Source organism: Lontra canadensis, unplaced genomic scaffold (assembly GCF_010015895.1).
Source record: "Lontra canadensis isolate GAN:19392208 unplaced genomic scaffold, GSC_riverotter_1.0 scaffold123, whole genome shotgun sequence".
Taxonomy (NCBI): Eukaryota; Metazoa; Chordata; class Mammalia; order Carnivora; family Mustelidae; genus Lontra; species Lontra canadensis.
This window is the reverse complement of record NW_022631117.1, coordinates 1,549,440-1,553,850: the sequence shown is the minus strand read 5'-3', so window position 1 is coordinate 1,553,850 and position 4,411 is coordinate 1,549,440. Positions and strand designations below refer to the sequence as shown.

Sequence of the window (4,411 nt, the reverse complement as noted above, 5' to 3'; positions counted from 1 at the left end):
GGTAGCATGGAGGACATGGGGAGTTAGGAGAAGGCAGTTGGAGGAAATTGGAAGGGGAGGTGAACCATGAGAGACTATGGACTCTGAAAAACAATCTGAAGGGTTTGAAGAGGTGGGGGGGTGGGAAGTTGGGGGAACCAGGTGGTGGGTATTAGAGAGGGCACAGACTGCATGGAGTACTGGGTGTTGTACAAAAACAATGAATACTGTTATGCTGAAAATAAATTTAAAAAATGATTTAAAAAAGTAACAGGTGTGGTAGAGAAAGGATAAGATAATCAAAGGTTAAAAAAAAAAGAAATTGATTTACATTTAGGAAAAAAAAGGTTGAGTACATCAAGTGGTGAAGATGTGGAGAAACTGGGATTTTCGTACACTGCTGGTGGCACAATCACTTTGGAAAAGAGTTTGGCAGTTTCTTTTCTTTTTTTTATTATGTTCAATTAGCCCAAGTATAGTACATCATTAGTTTTTGATGTAGTATTCAACGATTCATTAGAATTTGACAGTTTCTTAAAAAATTAAACACCTACATGTGTTCTAGCTATTCCTAGGTATTTACCCAAAAGAAAAGAAATCACATGTTCATACATAGGCTTGTACATGTATGTTTCTAGCACCTTTCTTTGTAATAGCTAAGCACTAGAAGCAACCACCTGTTTAACAACAGATTAATGGACAAAGAGTGTATGGCTAAAAAAAAATCTGTGGAATGCTACTCAGCAATAAAAAGCAATGAACTACTGGTATATACAATATAGATAACTCAAAATAATTATGCACAGTGAAAGGTAATCACAAGAGTATATGCTCGGGGATTCCATTTATATAAAATTATAGAAAATGGAAACTAATGTAATAGTGAAAAAATTCCGATTGATGGTTGCTTGGGGATGGAGTTGTTCGTAGGGAGGAGGGATCATCAAGGGGCACAAGGAAACTTTAAGGGATTGTGGTTGGATACATTCACAATTTTGATTTGGTGTGATGGTTTACCAGATGTGTATGTATATTGAAACTTAACAAATTGCACATTTTAAACACAGGCAGTTTATTTTTTTGGTAATCTCTCCACCCAACATGGGGCTTGATCTCACAACCCTGAGATCAAGAATCTCATGCTCTTTCAACTGAGCCAGCCAGATGCCCCTATAGAACATTTTATATATAACAATCACTGTAAAAATCATAAGGAAATTTTGAGAAGATCAAAATACAAACTGAGGGTTGCTGGAGGAGACGGGGGTGGGGAGATGGGGTGGCTGGGTGATAGACATTGAAGGAGGGTAAGTATTGTAATCACCACCGTGTGTTGTGTAAGACAGATGCATCACAGACCCGTATCCTTGAAACAAATAATACATTATATATTAATTTTTAAAAAGCACATGCAAAGTTACAATTTAGGCAACTACTAAATCACACAACCAATGCAAAATTTTATTTTGATTTTTATTATAGCATTTATTATAGCATTTTTATTATAGCATTATAGCATTTATTACAGCATATAGAAAATAATGAACAATTAAGGAACACATTTCATTTTTATAGATATTGTTTATGGGGAGCCTGGGTGGATCAGTTGGTTAAGCGTCTGTCTTCAGCTCAGGTCATCATCTGTGGGTCCTGACATCAGGCCCTGCATCAGGCTCTCTGCCTGGTGGGGAGTCTGTCCCCCCACCGTGTGCATGAACATGCTCTCACTCTCTCTCAAGTAAATAAAATAAAATCTTTTTTAAAAAAGATACTATCTAAATTCTGTAAAATATTTTCAAAGTACAAGTTTCATTACACCCCAAAATTTTACTCCTTTAACTGCACACTTTGTTTCACTGATTTAGACATCAATAAAAACAAATGATTACATGAAATCACAGCTGAAGTAACTCAAGTTGGTCTCTGTCTTTATAATCACTATGCTATAATTTTTAATTTAGAATCTCCTTTTTAAATATGGGATACGTAGATTTTTTTAAAAGATATTTTTTATTTATTTGACAGAGAGAGAGGTCACAAGTAGGCAGAGAGGCAGGCAAGAGAGAGGAGGAAGCAGGCTCCCTGCTGAGCAGAGAGCCCGATGCGGGGCTCAATCCCAGGACCCCAGGACCATGACCTTGAGCTGTAGGCAGAGGCTTTAACCCGCTGAGCCACCCAGGCGCCCCTGGGATACGTATATTATATATGACCACAGGGATTGCAGTCTGGACCTCAAATGATTCTTAATGGTTAAGAACTTACTGTAAGGAAGAAGAGCCTGGGCCCAGGGCCAACTATTTAATGAGGATTTATCAAATTAACTTCCTTATAGAATAAGATGATTATTAAAACATGAATTCTAAAAATTGACTAATTTGGACTTTACATATATATTAAAACTTAATGTTAACCACAACAATCTTTTAAGAACTTAGACCAAAAGAGGATTTTTGGGGGGGAAAATTTAGAAATGGTTGGTTATGGCGCTAATAAAAACAAGACTGCCTTTTACTGGGTTTTGTTGTTCTTATAATAAAATTCTCTGTGGACACTGTTTCCCTTTATTGCTGCAGGTGGACAGACCATTCCCACTGCCCTACCCATGGTAAGCCACTCCTCCACCTCAACCTTCTTAACGACAAAGTCGCCTAATTGCTCTTGGGTTTGTGACCTCCAAACTCCATTATTTTAGTGTGTGGGGGTGCTGTTGGGGACTTTCTATAGGGCGAGCTTTTTTGTCCATCTGAAGGCCTTTAGTGGCTTACAGCATTGGGTGGGGTACAACATACATCACAATGGTATAGGCCACCCAGAGGTGGTAAGGTACCCAGGAGGTGTCTAGGTGACCTGAGAGTGCTTTTGTTGTCTACCTCTTTGGGTGGAGCATCACTGTCACCCACCACACAGTAAACCCTCTTCCCATCTGGGTTCTGGTAACCTCAACTCTGACTTTCTGCCTCGTCTTTACACCAAACACACATAGAACCATCAAAGCTCTTTCTTCTTGCCTGTGGGATAAAGTGTTGGGAAAATTTGTCTTTAGTTTCCAGCCCTCACCCAGTCCTTATGCCCAGTGTCTGGCTAACTGTGGACTTGCCAGTCTGGCCCCCAACTGTCCAGGACCTCACCACCCTCCCTACTCACATGCCTGTCTATTCCCTTCATTTTCATCATCCGTCACCGACACACATACACATGACCCTGTCACAATTGGTTGATTTTCCTTTTATCATCATCTGTGTAGCTCTTTGCTCTAGATTAGCTCCCTACGTGTTTCACCAGTTCTCCACAGCTACTTCATAAGATGCTGTAGCTAGTTCTAGGTTTTGGGCCCAGGCTCGGCATTTGCTGGCTGCGCAAAATGTTACTTGGGTTGGTTGCATTTTCCAGTGCCCCTTGATCCCGTTCTCCCCATTTTCACTGCGTGCCTTAGTCCCCTTGTGGTAGCAGATGAATATCATTGGCCTAATTGCCACCTTACGAGTTCTTGAGCAAGAGGGGGGTGACTGAGAAGTTTTTTTCCTCAAATTCCTTTGAAGGGGTCTTTTTGCCTTCGTGGTTTTCTTCTGGACCTGGAAAGGCGATAGGGTGAATCGGCATGGCATTTGTTTTGGGGGAAGAGGATGGGAATGTATAGGAATGGGGCTTCCTGAGTAGGAATGTGGGTTGAGGAAGCGATTTGGGTCAGGTAAGGGTAGGGCAGGGGGCCTGGGGAGACCTGTGGGGAAGGAGAGCATGGATAGGATCATCTGACCTTGCCGCTGCTTCTGGGCTTGGGTTGACATGGACTCTTCTTTTCCTTCTTCCTTTTGGGCCTTGGGGCTGCTTTTTCCGTGCTAGTGTTTGGTTGTTCCATATTTATGCTAGGCTCCTCTGATGTGCAGATCTTATAAGCCATGTGCTTCCCAGTGGTCTACCCCAGGGCTCCTGACCAATGAGGAGTGATACCCTTTAGCTTTGTTTGGTCATTGAGCCAGTGGTAGTGTTGAGGTGGTGGGGACATCACAAAACACTGTTCCTGACACCTTTGTGGGGGCAGGGGAGGCCAAGATGCTGTGATTGGGGAAAAGGAGGGTTTCCTTAATACCCCCTAAATATCCATCCCAAAGTGACCTGCTACCCCCTCTTCATTTCACCATGTTCAGTTCCAGGAGGTGATATGGCCGGGCGTGTTTCCTCCAGGACGTTCCCAGAAGCCCCTTTGTTCAGTGGTTCATTTGGTTCTCTCCCATTCTTTCCCATAACCTATGATTTTTGGATATCTTACCTAAAATCTCTCCAAGGCAATGTGGTCTTATTTAATTTTCTGGGGAGATATGAATCATTCCACTTTCCTCCAACAAATTTCCCTTTTGTGCCTATTTTTGTATGGCTCATGAAGTAGTAAAGTTTTTTTAAACGTTTTTAAATGAGAAAAAAATCAAAAGGAAAA

General features: G+C 41.4%; 1 long non-coding RNA gene across 1 annotated transcript; it reads right to left on the bottom strand.

Annotated features, from left to right (window-relative positions):
• Positions 1-3,500: 3,500 nt before the first annotated feature.
• Positions 3,501-3,896, bottom strand: LOC116857417. The gene is made up of 2 exons (XR_004380751.1): positions 3,734-3,896; positions 3,501-3,551 (listed from the first exon to the last, which is right to left on the bottom strand). It is a non-coding gene; the product is annotated as an uncharacterized LOC116857417 (long non-coding RNA).
• Positions 3,897-4,411: the final 515 nt, after the last annotated feature.